Genomic DNA, 18005 nt, shown 5'->3' on the forward strand with positions numbered 1-18005 from the left:
CTCTGCAATATCAGCTTTTCATTAAGTGGGTAAAACGTTTACAGAGGCTACAGCAGGAAAACCCAAATGAAAGAATATCAGTGTTATTCCGTTTAGAAACATATTCTTTTTCCCTCCTGTTTTTGCTAAAAAAAAAAAAAAAAAAAATTAATACTATTAAAGGTAAATTGGGACAAAATTTCTATCATACCATCATTTTAATATAAGAAAAAATTTGAATGTATCCATGCTACGTAATTGATATAGTGTATATTATCATTTGGTCTTAAACATTTCCCTTAAAATCATATCAACAATAAATGTTTCAAATTAAAAATGATGGGCTATAGAGTAATTCATAACATATATGTATCTTATTTATGTAGCCATTTTCCTATAATTCTTTTAAAAATCTTTCCTTCTTCTTTGGAGGGCACTGTTTTACTAATATAGATGATAATGATGTTATAAATATTTTCATAATTTAGCTTCCTTGTTTTGAAATGTTTCTTTAGGATAATTTACCATATGTTGAACAACCAGGTGACAGGAAAACTATCTCAAACTTCTTAGTATCTACTGTTTGACTGTTTTTTAAAAGGATCATACACATGTACACAAATTCCAGTTATTTATGTCTTAAACCAAATGTACCCCTACTCAATAACAATGTTTATTTTAGAATCATTTAGATTTTAGCAAGAGTTAAATAAAACCTCAAAGTAACTTTCATTTGAAATTTTTTGGTTTTAGTTTTAGTGTGGAAAGGATATTTCCACGTAATTATTTATTCCTTATTTTTCTTCTTGAGTTTTTGTTTGCTCATACATCCCCAGGGTATCTTTCTTTATATAGATATGAAAAAACTCTTTGATGAAGTACATATTTAATGCACATTCTTTCCTATAAGGCTATTTTTTTTTCTTTCTTTCTTTTTTCTTTTATTTTCAAGGGCTGCACTTGCAGCATATGGAAGTTCGTGGGCTAGGGGTTGAATTAGAGCTTCAGCTAGGGATCCAATTAGAGCTGCAGCTGAGGCCTAAACCACAGCCACGGCAATCCAGATCTGAGCTATGTCTATGACCTACACCACAGCTTGTGGCAACGCCAGATCCTTAACCCACTGAGCAAGGCCAAGGATTGAACCCGTATCCTCATGGATACCAGTTGGGTTCTCAACCTGCTAAGCCACGATGGAAACTCCTCTTCTAAGACTATTTCTTATTCAGATTTATCATCAAACTCTCAGTGTTAATTTTACAGTTAAGATTTGGGGTAATAAGAACTTTGTAACCTTATTATTTAAAAACCTTACTATTTAAAAACAAAAATTTTATAGCTCCCTTCTGGCTCAGGGGGTTAAGAATCTCACATAGTATCTATGAAGATGTGGGTTTGATCCTTGGCCTCACTCAGTGGATAAGCTGTGGCATAGGTCACAGATGTTGCTTAGTTTGCTGTGTCTGTAGCAGAAGCTGGCAGGCCTGTAGCTGTAGCTCTGATTTGACCCCTAGCCTGGGAACTTCCACATACCACAGGTGTGGCTGTGAAAAATATATAAATAAACAAAACCAGATTTTTCTGTAAACAGTTAAAAATGTTCATAAACACAAAATTAATGAATCACTATTATTTTAAAATATCAATTTTTTTAAAAAATGTGAACTTTTCTTATTTTATCTTTACAACTGTTCCATGAAGTATTTTCCCCATTTGACATGTTGGGAAACCAAGATCTAAACATCTAAGTAACTAGTTAATATTGCACAAGTAAGAGCGCAGAGAAGCTGAGATCTGAAGATAGGCAGTGTCCTACCAGAATAACCACTTCTAACCATCACATTAAACACTTACAATCTCAGTTTTATGACTTTTTATCACTGTTCTCACATGGCCAATGAGAATGCTAGCCCCCATTTTATGCCGCATTAATCTTAACCATGCTTCAAGATGAACTTAAATTCTAACACCTCTATGAAGGTTTTTCTTAATAGTTCTTTCTCCCTTTGAACAAACTGTGGCCTCTCCTGTATTCCCATAGTAGTTAACTGCGGCATTTTCACAATACTTAGTGCTCCAATTATATTATATTATTCCTGTTTGCCTTAGATCATGATCTTCCTGAAGACAGAGACCATATTTTATGTTTGTATCCCTTTCCTATTTCTAGTTCAGGGAAGTGCATATAGGAGATGCCTAACCATATCTGGTATATGAGCAATAAATGTAATAACTATTATTAGGTTAAAATCAAAAGTATTATGTGAAAACTAAGAAGATGAGACCAATTAAAATATATTTAATTATATTTTGAATAAAGTCAGTAATTTTTAATAAAATATGCACAATTGAATGCCAAAAATCTTTTGCTAGTTCAACCTGCAAAATGTATAGTATATTTCAGATATATTCATGCACAGATACACATTTTTCACTCCTGGAAAACCTAACCAGAATCTCTATTTTTTTTATCATTGAAACAAATCAAATTATTAGTGATAGGATAAAATATTCTATTAGAAATTATCAATTTTATATATATATGTAAAATCAATAAACATAACTATATATATCACTCATCACATACATAGCACATAGAGACACACAGAGTTGAGACATATTCAATAGAAGCAATTTGGAAAAAAAACCTTAAAATAAACTTCTTTTACCTTGTGTCCTAAACACGGCAGCACTGATTTATCCACTTCCCTCTCTTAACAAATGAAGCCTAAAACCTTTATCACATAATATTTCAGCAGGACACATGAAGAAAGGAAATGACACATTTGCATGTTGAAAATCCTTCTTAATGCATTTCAATAGCACTCTCCTTGGTGCACAAGTTTGCAAAATCTAATTTTGTCAGATAACTCATTCCTCTTCCCATCTAGGATATGACAAAAGAAAAAGAGAAGTAAAATGAAAAAAAAACAGGAGTCATTGTAATAGCGTACATAACATATGGAAGATTAATCTTTTCCTTTTTATAAGATATGTCTGCCTTCTAGAACATTCTCATTATTATTTATCTCCTATTAACCTCATTATCTTCCACTAATTCTCATGATCTCTTTCCTACTGTACAATGTTGAGGGAAAACTCAATCTTTAAGTGATCCATTTTTCTTAATCTTTTTTCCTCTATTTCTTATCTCTAGTGTCAAACATAAAACCTATGAGAAAAGGATATGGACGCCTATTAAAAATACTAATCCCATATCACTCACCTCAGCTCCGTCTCTGATGATGTTAGCATTATCTGTACATATCTTCTGAGACCCTGAAGAGGTGTTTATCCCCCTAGGAGAATAATAGGGACAAGGGGGTCCTAAGCATGGGATCAGGGGAAAGGCATGCCCTACATCTTCTAGCTCTGTCGGAGTTTTACACTTTGCACCTATCTCATTTATTTTATCACTTTCAAGCTCCAGTAGGACACACAGAAACATACAACATTACACTAATGAGCTAATTTTTAGATCTGATTCTTTTGGGGGAAGGCGTTAGTTTATAGTCCATGGGCATTTCTTGGCACTCCAAACAGGGAGAGACCTCACTTTTTTTTTAAATGAATTTTTTTTTTTTTTTTAATGTATGCATTAAGCACATGGAAGTTCCCAGGCCAAGGACTGAATCTGAGCCACAGCTGTGGCAATGCTGACCCACTGCACTTGCCCAGGGATGGAGTATGCATCACAGTGGGAACTCTGGGATCCCATTTTCTAAAAAAAAGATGTCCAGGAGGATCTTGCCACACCCGTAAGCACCACAGAACACTATCCCTTCGAAGACAACATGCCTACTAGAGAGAATGCAGCAACAGTACACAGTATTTGAGAGAAAGAAAGGAGCAGGATAATGCCACCATTCTTAGTACTGCAAAGACAAAAAGCAGCGGTAAACGAGGCCGTGAACCAGTAGCACAAATGCTGCCTTTAGACAAGAGTAGGATCACGGACGTGGATCCAGGCTGGACTGTACAAGTTTAAGTTTATGGCTATTTTCTGAGTGAAGAGGAATTGGATGCTAACATCAGAACTCACTCTAATTCCTTTAGAGTTATTTATACATGCGTCATTATAAATAATAGTCATTTTGGAATCTTTAAAAAAATCTAGACTTTAAGAACCCCATATGTTTTTAAATTTACATACCTCTGTCCAAATTTAAAAAATTTAAAAACGTATGTCCTCTAATCTCTACAGGGTTAGAAAAGTCAGACTCTGGAAATAACAAGCTAAGACACCAACTTTCCAAAATTCTATCCTAATGAGGTTTACTTCTGTCTGAGTAGACTTTATTTCTAGGATGTCTCTGTAATACTGTTATGTATACTTCTTTACATCCACAATGCTAACCACATCTCCATTTGATTATTTTCACATTCTTCAGTCAATATAATCATTCATTTAAAAAAAGACACTTTAGTGTGTGTGTATATAATATATAATATCATATAATGTACCATATGATACTATCTATTAGGTCTTACTATACCTAAGACACTTACCAGGGAACCAGGTAGAATATCAAGCTACCTGGTCAGGCAATCAGGTCAAGCTAATGATTAATTGAAAGAACAGAGGGAGGGAATGGAGCTTTACATTTACTGATTCATTTCAATTCATAACTTTGTTAGGTCATTTTTTCTGATTAACTTGAGAAGTAGATATTAAGTCAACTTGTCAAGATCGTAGAGTCATCAGAGCTGATATCCAAACCCAGTTAAGTCCGATTTCAAAACTTGGCAAAATACACATTTTCTCAGTCTGCGGTCAGTGTACGTTATTATCAAGGGCCCATATCACAAATGTTCTATTATCAAAACTATAACATGGGCACGTTCCAGACCATCAGAATAGTAGCTTTACCATCAGTTACTGCCATGGGATTCCAATTATTCACTTCTATTGCTTATGAACATCTGTTTCTGGAGTGAAGGCTCTATACATTGGTCCAGTGTTCAAGTAAAGTTTCACAATCAGAGAAATAGTTTGGAAGAACTGACTCGAGTGGCCCAGTGCTCACGGTGGTAGACGCATGCAAGCTGAACTCACAGGAAGATATATTTTTTTTACTCATTAACGGATACTTTTGAATGTCTAAAAATTGCAGTAAGTTCATACAAGGAACATGATACCATATATTTATGTGATAAATTTGCACAGTGATAATATTTATTTCTGAACTCAATAATTAGATAGTAAAATTACTATTTTAATAATTATATAAGTTTAATAATGTTGCAATGGACACATCTCTCCATGTGAATATAATGCTTTGTTGAACTATCAAAACATACCTCACCAAAACTGATACTGAAAAATGGCATCCTATAACCTGACCCCCTTGCTGTACAGTGGGAAAAGAAAAAAAAAAAAAAAAAAAGAAAGAAAAATGGCATCCTAGTGGAGGTTTTGATGATCAGAAACAGAAAAAAAGGAAAAACTTTGATGTTATCAGTATCATTTTATATAACTTTACATGAACAGAAGTTTCCTGCAAAAGTATTACTGAAGTTAAAATACATAAACTAAGTAGAGTATTAGAACTTAGTCTATCTCCCTTCTGTTAAGTCTATCGACAATGTTTCAATTCAACCACAGGATCCTAAAGTGATGTTGTTGATTAAAGTTTTAGTATTTTTGTAGGGTTTTTAAGCTTACAATTGCATTATATTTGTAAGCCAAAGTTGGTTAAGAATTATAGATCTATGGCGTTTAGTCTAAATTTATATTTCTATGTTTTAGCACATAATTATAATAAAATAACACTCAGTGAGGTAGAGGGATCCATATATTTATTTTCCCTGGAGAAAATACACTCTCCCATACAGTCAGTTTTTAAAAGAAAATGCATGAAAGACTACAGGTCCTGCCCTGATATCCGAAGGGCTTGGAAGTCTCTACAACAAGAAAAAAGTTGATCAAACTGAAAATCAAGGACTTTCCCTGGTGCCAATTGAAGTCTCACTCAAGTTTTAGAAATGTAAATACAAACAAACAAACAAAAACTTCACAGCTGAGTTCAGCTTACCTGGAGCAGAAGCTGCTAGAATCATAAACCGGGGAGATCCTTAAATGGTAATTTGGCTGAACTGCTGGAGACTGAGTAATGCCAGTGTGAGCATGAGAGACTCTGGGCAGTGCAGTCTAAAGGGGACCCCCAACTTTCTTGGACTTTACCTCCAGGAATCCCACCAGGTGCTTCTGGTGAAGAGCCAAGAAAAATCATACTGATTGCCTCTGGCAGAGTGAAGGCAAAGTAATTGTTTTTAGACACACTCAGAGCATTCTCCGTAAGACTCACTCTCCAGAGAAAAGCCTTTACCTTATCTCTTCCGGGCCACTGACGGGAAGTGACCCTCCTCCTGCTTCCTTCCCATCCACCTTAAGACAGAGGGGGAAGCGCTTCCCAGGAAACCCTTGGGAACACTCCCCCCCCACCACCCGGTACCTACCAGTTGGATAACAGTGGATCACAGCTGAAAGAGCTGCAAATTTTTCTTTTAAGGGAGGTTTACAGGGAAAACTACAGAGAAGACCAAAACAAGAACACTGGAGGAAATTTTAGCCTCTGACAACTCCAGCTCCAGCAAACATTACACACGGTTTGTAATGGGTTATCCTGATAACTCCTAGATGGGTTATCAGAAAACTTCGCATGAATAGGTCTGTTTACCTCAGCTATACCTGACTGAGTAGAGCTTTCATTACCTCCAGCTTTCTATGCAAAGTTAAAACACATGCTAAAAGTCATAAAGTGGGTATCAGGCCCTCAAAGTCACAGGCTTCTTGGATAGTTAGGGAAGTGGAGGGGGTAGATGTCACAAAACACCAATGACTAATTTCCTCGCAAGTTCAGCTGTCTCCCCAAAGCACATTAACAATTCACCCCTTCCTCGTGATTCATGTCTTAATAAAGAGACACAAAAATGCCAACTAAGAAGAAAAAGTGAATGTGAACTCATTTTAAATGATATTTTAAAAACATGAATGCACTCTACCCTGAATTTAGGGAAGTCTGGTTTCAGAATGAAAATGACAGACTTTAAATAAGTTTAAATAAGCTTAAAAGCAGTAAAAGTGACAATGAATTTAAGCCTGAACAAAATTTATCAAGCAAATTCTTATCCAGAAGTTTCCTGGAATCACTATGAGATGTCAGCCTTGGAGTTCCTGTCAAGGCACATCGGACTAGAATCCATGAGGATGGGAATTTGATCCCTGGCCTTGGTCAGCGGTTTAAGGATCTGGCGTTGCTGTGAGCTGTGGTGTAGGTCGCAGATGTGGCTTAGATCCCGTGTTGCTGTGAGCTGTGGTGTAGGTCGCAGATGTGGCTTAGATCCCGTGTTGCTGTGAGCTGTGGTGTAGGTCGCAGATGTGGCTTAGATCCCGTGTTGCTGTGGCTGTGGTGTAGGTCGCAGATGTGGCTTAGATCCCGTGTTGCTGTGGCTGTGGTGTAGGCTGGCAGCTGCAGTTCCCATTCAAGCCCTAGCCTGGGAACTTCCCTATGCCCAGGGTGCAGGCCTAAAAAAAAAAGAACAACAACAAAAAGAGATCTCAGCCTAGGGGCTTGGAAAAAGCGCAGGTTTTCTACTACAGCTAAGAGAACTGGGGCAAGATGAGCATCATTCACTTTATAGCAACTTCACATGTGCCGTATTCTTTCCTTTTAGTAGCCAAAAACTCCTCATTTTGAAATGAGAGAACTTAAATCTCTTCAAAACAAATTACCTAGGGTCACTTGGCCAGTGACAGAGCCTGAACTAGAACCTATATTCTATGATGTTCTTTCCACTCTACCGCTCTGATCACTTGGCTTTCATGAACATCATAATTACTCATCTCTACATCTCCATTTTCTCCCATGTCTTCAGGAGCCACTGCGGATGATTTCCAGGAATTCCTTTTGCTGTTTGATCTGCACATATTAGTTTTCAGAGAATAAAAGGCTCTCTTGTTTCATTTCCAAATCTCTTGGAAGCGCCACTCCTTAGCAAGCTGTGACTAGGAACCAAAAAGGGAAAGTTATTCTGAGCACTGTAGTTCCTGGGATCTCCTCTGGGGCACAGAAAAAAAAAAAAAAAAAAAAAAAAAAACAGTAAAAACAACGCATAGTGAAACCAAAGTAGTGGTGCACATCTCCATAGTCTGACAACTCAGAAAAGACACTTACCAACTGAAGAGGGAGAGGACAGTGAATTGCTGAAAAGGAAGAAGGAACATCCTGGGTGGAGGAAAGAGTGCATGCAAATGCCTGAGAAAGACAGGAAGGTGAAGGTGAAGAGCATCAAAGACTAGAGCGAGGCCAACACGGCTGGGGTGAAAAAGGCAAAAGGTGGCAAGCAAGGTCCCAGCTGAGGCTGGGCATTAGGTAGGAGGCCATGGATTGAGGAGTTTATATTAAAAGAGGTGGAAAGACATTAATGATTTTGAATTGGGATGAATGGGGCACATCTGGATTTTACAAGTTGACTGTTCACAATGTGGTGAATACATTGGAGGTGGGAGCAGTCATTGAGCGCAAGTCGACTAGTTAGGAAGTCACTTCAGGGGTGTCAGGGAAAGCAGATGGCAGCCTGGACCAGGGTGGTGTCAGTGGTAAGGGAAAGTGGAAAGAGATATTAACAGGCAAATGTAATGGGACTTGATAATGGATTCGATGGTGAGAGATGGTGGGCTTAAATTTTTCTAATCCACTGCTCCAGATCCACTCTCCACCTTTCTCTACCCTCCTATTTTCCTCAGCAGGCTAATTTTCTGGATGAAGCACATGGCTCTCTTGACCTCTGGCTTCTGATGAGGTTTGGCAAATGGGTAGATCAGCAGACTTGTGAGAGGGAGAGTTAGTTCTTTATATTAATTGTCTATAAATGAATAAAATTTTGTTGTGTGTCTTTTTAGGGCCACACTGGGGCATATGGAGATTCCCAGGCTAGGGGTTGAATTGGAGCTATAGCCACTGGCCTAAGCCACAGCCACAGCAACGATGGATCCAAGCCACATTTGCGACCTACATACACCACAGCTCTTGACAATGCTGGATCCTTAACCCACTAAGCAAGGCTAGGAATTGAACCTGTGTCCTCATGGATGCTAGTCAGATTTGTTTCTGCTGAGCTATGACAGGAACTCCAAAGAAACTAATAAATATTTATTATCTGGGAATGTTGGGTAGTCTCTAAAAGAACTATTTTATCCATATAGGCAGAATATGTCTAGGTCTGGTAGGCAGAAACATAACGCTCTTTATTGTGGAGGTTTCAATATCATACCCATGTCCAAAACTGTGATAGTTTTAAAAATTCCACTACTTTTTAAGAATAACCAATACTTGGTGACAGGACTTGATGGTAGGCAGAATTTTGCCTTCCCTCAAAAAAAAAAAAAAAAAAATAGCCACAGCCTAATTCCCAGAAGAATGTTATGTTACAGGGCAAAGGGGAACTAAGTTTGCACATAGAGTTAAGCCACAGGGTGGTGGAACAGGTGGTTCACAGTTCCTGCAACTAAGGATTAATTGGCACAGGATGGCTATAGGTCTTACCCATGGTTTCATGGGGCTTTGTGCTTCTCAGAGACCAGGAGGAAGAGCCATCAAATACTGTCACTTCCAACTTGAACGTCTTCAGAGCAACAACTGGGAAGGAAAAAAAAAGTCCTGGCAACACCTGTTCAGATGCGTACGGTTCACATGAGGAAGCTCTGGACACTTCTACTCATGACATTTCTCTGGATGGTGCTGGGAGAAATGAAGGCAGAACATAGCCACAGGGGCAACTGTTACTTTGGAAGTTGTGGGGACAGTCAAAGGTCCAGGAATGTGCCAAGAGGTGTTCTAGAACCTTCAGATGTGTAGAGATCAGTCACACATGCTGCTGGGTCTATTGTGGAAACACCTGCTAGGAAAAGAGAGTGAGTTTAGAGATGTGTGGGGGGAAAAAAAGAAAGAAAATGACAATCTGATTGACAAAATGACTTTCTCTGGTGAAAGCCAGCCACTTTCCTCCCCCAGCACTACATTTGCAGAGTAATCTTGCAGCAGAGATAGAAGTGACTTCGGAGCCAAACTACGTGGGCGCTCTCTCAACAAGGATGATCTGGGAATTGCTAATGAGTTTCCAATATTTCCAGAACAGAGGCAAACACTGGAACCTCCCGACATGGCTGCTTCCAGGGAGGAGTCTGATCCTCATTGGAATAAACACTTACGTAGAATGTGGATTTACCCTTCTTGGTTTGATTGCTTTTCCCAGCACCAGACAACACATACAATGAACCCCTCATTCAGCACTGATGTATTCCATGTAACATTGCTTCTGACCAAGGATCATATTTTATAAATGGCTCCAAGTTCAAGCTTCAGGAATGGGCTCAGATTGGTTAAGTTTGATGAGGGACCCATCACTAGATCAATCACTTTCCACTAGAGGTAGGTTTTACAAGAACCCCAACACTCTCACAAAAAAATGGTTGGATTATAAGGAATATGTCTCAGAAGAGGAATGCTAGGCAGAACACCCCAGCATTATTTTTCCATTATCCTAAATTTCATACTTATCATAGTGTTGACTTTTTACCTATCTATTCCTGTTTTGCAAACAAAATAACAACATGCATATTCTCAATATATATTTTTAATTAAAATATTTTTTGATAATAATACCTTACAATAATACATTCATTAGGACACAAATTATAACTATTCTTTTTGACCTCACACTGGCAGGCCCTTAATAGAAGAAAAATTGCAAGAAATATTGCACAGGTTCTCTCATTTCATTACTTTCAATGATCTTATATTCTAGACAGAATAATATCAGCCCAGTTTAGGAGTTCCCATCATGGCGCAGTGGTTGACGAATCCGACTAGGAACCATGAGGTTGTGGGTTCGATCCCTGCCCTTGCTCAGTAGGTTAAGGATCCAGCGTTGATGTGAGCTGTGGTGTAGGTCACAGACGTGGCTCGGATCCCCCGTTGCTGTGGCTCTGGTGTAGGCCAGTGGCTACAGCTCCGATGAGACCCCTAGCCTGGGAACCTCCATATGCTTTGGGAAGCAGCCCTAGAAAAGGCAAAAAGACCAAAATAAATAAATAAAGAAAGAAAGAATAACATTAGCCCAGTTTAAAAGTGAGAAAACAAAGGCTCAGAGAAGATAACTTCCCTTGCTAAGGGAAGAGACCCATTTTGTTGCTGTAAACCCTACATTTTGAGTATATATCTTCTGGGGAGGCAAGGGTCCATGAGGCTGCAAGCTCAAGATTTTTCTTCCTGTTCCTTGATAACTGGAGTGCAAGCCATGACGCAGGCCCAGAAAATGACTCAATCCTGCCTGAGTTTTGAGTCTTGAGAAAAATAAGACAGATTTTTAGGAGAGAAAGGTAGGAGATAGTTCATACTAATAGTAGGAATGAGATCCAGAGAAATGGTTATTATCAAGTATCCTATACGAGTGAGGCTATGAACAGCATCCTTAATTGAAGACAGACTTGGGCTACTTCTGTCCTCAAGCTGGGCTCTCTAGCCTTCTCACTAATACTGTGAGGCACCAGATAGTCCCTGAGCAAATTTTTTTTTGCTGCTTACATTAGCGAGAGTCCTTCCTTTGACAATGGTTATGATAACCAAATAGAAGCGGCTATAGAGTAACCAGATGTACTGATTATTCGTCTCTGGCTAATCACTCTTGCACACTTGTCTGGGAATTTTTCTTTTTCCTTTTTTTTTAACTCTAATCTGTTTGATAAAAGTTCAAAGTTTAGTAGTTTCAATGGTTCCCATGTTTATAAATAACGTGCTATCTCAACTGAATCATGGGCAGTATGCATAAAAAATTCTTAAAAGGAGATCCTGCTGAATAGCATTGAGAACTATGTCTAGATACTCATGTTGCAACAGAACAAAGGGTGGGGGAAAAAATGTAATTGTAATGTATACTTGTAAGGATAACCTGACCCCCTTGCTGTACAGTGGGAAAATTAAAAAAAAAAAAATTCTTAAAAATTGGTCATCTTCTATTTCTCTTTGTTAGGTATGTAATATGAATGGAGATATACTTGTGATCTTTAGTAATGATCCATTGAAAAACACGCACTCAATCCTTAGTGACTTAGACATAAACACCCTAATTTGTCATCACTACAATGAAAAGAACCAATAGAACACTGTTAATTAGGTTCAGATGCCTAAAGAGATCTTATAGAATCCTGCAGCTCTCTTCAGGACAAGAATGTCATCCAACTAAGGAAAACATGAAGCATGAATAAAGATGAAAGGACATAGCAACCTTTTATCATCAGCCAAAGTGAAGAAACTCCACAAAGGATAAGAGCAATACCATTTTCTGCAGAATAGTCCAAAGATTTGGCTGATGCAGAAAAATCAAGAAATGAAGAAATGGAACTCATGTAACCTGTTTATGTTTTTTAGAGTTCCCTCTGTGGCACAGTGGGATAAGAATTCAGGGTTGCTCTGTGGAGGCTTGTGTCATTGAGTTGCAGGATTGATCCCCAGCACAGTGAGTTAAGGATCCAGCATTGCTGCAGTTCTGGGGTAGGCCACAGCTGTAGCTTGGATTCAGTCCCTGGCCCAGGAACTTCCATATGCTGTGGGTTTGGGGAAAAAAAGATTGCATTTTTCTTTGTAATATACATGTCAATTGCAGTGCTTAATCTTGAGACTTCTCCTAGTTAGATATGAATACAAATTATCTTAAGAAAATTTCTTTGCAAAGCAAAAGGTTTTTGAAATTTAAATGAGTTCTTGCCCATCTGTCATAATACTTACAGCAAATTTACAGACTTCACATTGCATAGGTCTTAACCAAAAGGGACAGTCTTCCTTGGCTGTTTTTACATCACATGGAGATTTTATTTGTTTATTTGCTCATTTTATTTTGTTTTCACTGTCATAGACAGTGGCATATCAAATATTCTAGCCTGTTTCCAAAACCTATACCCAAAACACTATATTTCCTATGTTTTAAAATATCTACTAGCTGAGGCAGATTAAAGCTCAGAAAATTGTTGATGACGTTATTGTATTTATGTCTCAAAATAAACTCTTTGCATCCAAATCACTTGATATATTCATACAACATAGGAAAAAATGAGAAAGGTTAGATAGGACAGAGTATATATCCGCTAGCAAAAAACTATTCAATAAAGAAACATGATATTACTTAAGAAACTCATGATAGAAACTTCCATGTTTTTCAGGAATTAAACATTTTTATTTTCTTATGATAACTTACTTATTATTATATATAACATTCTTTACTTAGAGAACATGGAAGACAAAGTAGGGACACTGAGAAAGGCTGCCAAAATTTTGAATCCTGCCTCTGGAAATTGTTAACTAGGACATCAGGCAAATTATTTCAACTCAGTTTATCATCAGTAAAGTGACGTTTTTAAAAAGATACATTGGAACTGAATAAATTCATATTTGTAAAGCAGGTAGAACAGTGCTTGGCATCTAGTAAAATGCTGTGTAAGAATATTGTTACAATGTATATAGTAAATTAAAATGTTAAAATTTGAAAATGTAAAACCAACATTGAATCCTTTTCCTTAATATTACAACACTTTTTCCTAAAAGAGTAATCTCATAGGAGATATTCACTGATTAGCAAAATTCTTTTATCTCTGATAACTTATTTTTACTACTGGCATGCTACTTTACCCAGTAAATTCAACTGAGGAGTACACTTTGATGAAAACGAGATGAGTTGTCATATTTACTATTCTCTTATTTCTCTCCTGACAGAAATATCTTTATCCTTGATAATTCAGCAATTTAATGACTTAACTCTTAAGCTGGTTGGAAAGATTCTTGTTACCAGTTACCATAATGATTAATTTCCTCATGAAGTCTAGCATCTTAACATCGTGGGGAAAAAAAATCACAAATTCTAAAGCCAAACAATCTTGCTTCAAATTCTGCATCTACTTTTATTAGCTATGTAACTTTGGGCAAGTTACTTAAGTTCATACCACTGCAGTCTTCCTCATATCTAAAACAGGATAAAAGAGAAGGTTATCTCATACATCTACTGTGAAAATTGAATAAGTTTATCACTACGCCTTCACAGAGCAGAGAATCAAGTGTTCATTGTATTATAATAATACCAATAATGCTAATAATTATTATATTTTAGTCTTTGTGTCCATTTTGGGGCCTATGAAATGCATTTTTGTTGGATTTTTTGTAGTTGTCAACTTCTTCAGCACTATATATCAAAAAATATGTTTATTGAAGATCTATTAGGAGTTGGCTGCTCTGACAGACATGTGGGTGAAATAAATATTAACAATAAAATACCCATTGCTTTTTGGTTTAAATCTAGAAGGGTCATGTGGAAAGCATTGCCAGTACTCACCAACAGTGAGTTCTCCTCTCTGTCCTGGATATTTGGTAAATCATACTTTCCAGCCCACTGTTGTGACCATGTGACTATTACGGCTAAAATAGAACATGAACAGAGTAATGTGAGTCATTTGTGTCTCAGACAATGAAAAGTGCAAGTTCATGCAGAGAGGCTTACTGGAATCTTAGTAAACATTATTCAGTATTGAATTACACATTGTAAAGAAAGTGATATGATGCCAAAAATAACATGCCATAACATGCATAAAACATTTAAATTAGTATTTTATTGGAATGAAGTCATGCTGCTTTGGAATTAGGCATTTGTTAACAGAGTGTATATGCTACAAAGACTAAATCATTTACTGTCTGACCATTTATGAGCAAGTTTGCTAAACCCTGCTTACAGAGTTAAGACTTTCTAATAATTTATCCATTTTTTAATATTTTGAATTTCACTCAAGAGTTCAGTGTACCAAAACAGAGACCTAATGATCTCTAAAGTATTGAGGAGTTGTAAGCAAAAAGGTATTTAATTCAGGGAATAAAATATATTTCTATACAATTGTTGAAAGATTTGAAGGAGCCAAATCTACATTGGACTTTTGGAATGTCTCCCAGACAGTTTAGGAGTGAACTTTCAGGGTACCTACCACCTTTGAGGTATCTAAAGAAAAGATCTGGGCCCAAAGAGGAAGACCGAGGACTCTGACTCTTAAACTGCTTCTCAGACAAAGAACTGAATATTGAAAACTTATCTCCAAAACTTCACTGCAGGAAAGTTGTACAGTTCCATTATCTCCTTCTAATATGCAAAACTGTTATTCTAATTAGATAATTTGCACCCAGGCTTCACCTGCAAAGGAATCTGGAGAATGTAAAATGCAGTGGATTTTTAGTTTGTTGTTTGTTTGTTTGCTTTAAATCTCTGTATCTAGGAGAAGAGTGGACTGAACAGACTTTCAGTGAGCCAATATTGAGAACCTAGCTGGTCATGTAGTAAAATCAATAATTATGCTAATTAAAATTACTTGATCAAGACATTTGGTACCAAAACAGACATACAGACCAATAGAACAGGAGAACCCAGAAATAAACCCAGGCTCCTATGATCAATTAATCTTCCACAAAGGATGCAAGAATATAAAATGGGGAAAAGATGGTCTCTTCAGCATGTGGTGCTGGGAAAACTGGGAAGCTGCATGTAAATCACTGAAACTAGAACACACCCTCACGCCATGCACAAAAATAAACTCAAAATGGCTTAAAGACTTAAATATAAGATAAGACACCATCACTCCTAGAAGACAACATAGGCAAAACATTCTCTGACAGCAACCTTATAAATGCTTTCTTAGGTCAGTCTCCCAAGGCAACAGAAATAAACAAATGGGATCTAATCAAACTGACAAGCATTTTCACAGCAAAGGAAAGCATAAAAAAAAAAAAAAAACCTACATAATGGGAGAAAATAGTTTCAAATGATGCAACTGACAAGGGCTCAATCTCTAAAATATACAAAGAACTTATACAACTCAACTGCAAAAACACCAACAACCCATCAAAAAATGGGCAAAAGACCTGAATAGACATTTCCCCAAAGAAGGATACACAGATGGCCAATTGACACATGAAAAAATGCTCAATATCACTAATTATTAGAGAAATGCAAATCAAAACTACTATGAGGTACCACCTCACACCAGTCAGAATAGCCATCATTAATAAGTCAACAAATAACCAATGCTGGAGAGGGTGTGGAGAAAAGGGAACCCTCCTGCACTGTCGGTGGGAATGCAAATTGGTACAACCACTATGGAAAACAGTATAGAGGTACCTCAGAAAAGTAAATATAGAACTATCATATGACCCAGTGTTGCCAGAGGCCAGCTCTGGCAGCCAGGGAGTGTACACTTTTTCCCGATAGGAGAGGGACACGGCATCCGTGAATATACAAACATGGAGACAGCCTCTTTGTCTCTTCTTTCAGGGCACTGGACTGCTCAAATTTTATTGGCAACAGTGGTTGATTATATAGACAGTTTTTCACTACAGATTACATCACAGTGTTAAAAGTGCATTGGTTAACTATTACATGGTATAGCAGCTATACATCATGTTTTAAGATCTTTGTTTTAACTAAACTTAGTGGGTACAATTTAGGGGCAATTAAGCACTATACATCATGTTTTAAGATCTCTATCTTAACTAAACTTAGTGAGTACAATTTAAGGGCAATTAGGTACACAATACATCGTGTGGAAAGGAGGAGACTCAGTACAAATAATCCCATGGCCAGCCAGTCTTTACAATTTGAAGAGGTCACAAACACAAGAATTTGGCATTTACAAATTTTGTTTTTAGACTGGTGCTTATCTTTAAAGTGTTATGGCAGGGAGACAGTGTAAGAAAATATAACTATCTATCACTTAAAAGCTTTTAAAATCAAGGACAAAACTCACAGCTAGGTTTCTTGGATAATATATGTCTAACTTTTATGGACCTCATTAAAATCCTAACTCTAAAGTTTACTATATAACTAGTTAATAGATAAACACTATGTTTTAACTAAGTTGGAATTTAAATAGGGGAAAGTCCTTCAGGATGAAATTCTTATTATATTATTGTTGTAACTTTGTTAAATCACAAATCACCACAGGAAAATAAGAATGGGAAATAAGAATAATAAGTAAATAATCAGGAAAGACTGAGGAAAACTGAATAACAAATAAAACAGGAAAGAATAGGTCACCTGAGAAGCAATCCATGTTCTCCAGCACAAACATGGAAATTGTTTTCCCAGGAAAGCCCCAATTCTTCCCCATCAACATCAGAATGAGAGCTGTGTCACCTGAGGCCTGCCCTCTGCTTGTACCGTGCAGGCAGGCTTTTATCCTGACCAGAAGCCCACCTTTGGCTTGTACTGTTCAGATGAGCTCCCTTCCTTGGTTAGGAGCCTGCCTTCAGGTTTTTTTTGCCATCAGGCAAGGTTCTTTTATTTATTTATTTTTTTTTTGAGTCCCTGCATCTTCTTGGCTCCCCGCAACCCAGCAATCCCACTCTTGGGCATATATCCAGACAAAACTTTCCTTGAAAAAGACACATTCACCAGCATGTTCACTGCAGCACTATTCACGATAGCCAAGCCATGGAAACAACCTAAATGTTCATCAACAGGTAAATGGATTAATAAGATGTGTTATATATACACAACGGAATACTATTCAGTCATAAAAAATAACAGAATAATTCCATTTGCAGCAACATGGATGAAAATAGAAACTCTGATACTAAGTGAAGTAAGTCAGAAAGAGAAAAACAAATACCATATGATATCACTCATATCTGGAATCTAATATATGGCACAAACGAACCTATCTACAGAAAAGAAACAAATTCACAGACTTGGGGAACAGACTTGTGGTTGCCAAGGGGGAGGGAGGGGAAGGGAGGGGGATGGACGGGGAGTTTGGAGTTAGTAGATGCAAACTATTGCATTTGGAGTGGATAAGCAATGAGACCCTGCTGTATAGCACAGGGAACTATATCTAGTCACTTGTAATGGAACATGATGGAGAGTATTGTAAGAAAAAGAATATATATATATTATTTTATATATATATATACATACACACACACACACACACACACACACAC

General features: G+C 37.2%; 1 protein-coding gene across 8 annotated transcripts in view; it reads right to left on the reverse strand.

Moving 5' to 3' along the window:
* The window catches only part of MSR1 (macrophage scavenger receptor 1), a 79710-nt gene extending 76846 nt beyond the window's left edge, over window positions 1–2864 (reverse strand). For 3 of the 8 annotated variants that reach the window (XM_005672637.3, XM_013984974.2, XM_021077262.1), the window contains exon 1: window positions 2649–2864. The gene's annotated coding sequence lies outside the window, so the exon portion shown is untranslated. 8 annotated transcript variants of the gene reach the window in all.

This window comes from Sus scrofa, chromosome 17 (assembly GCF_000003025.6).
Source record: "Sus scrofa isolate TJ Tabasco breed Duroc chromosome 17, Sscrofa11.1, whole genome shotgun sequence".
NCBI classification, from domain to species: Eukaryota; Metazoa; Chordata; class Mammalia; order Artiodactyla; family Suidae; genus Sus; species Sus scrofa.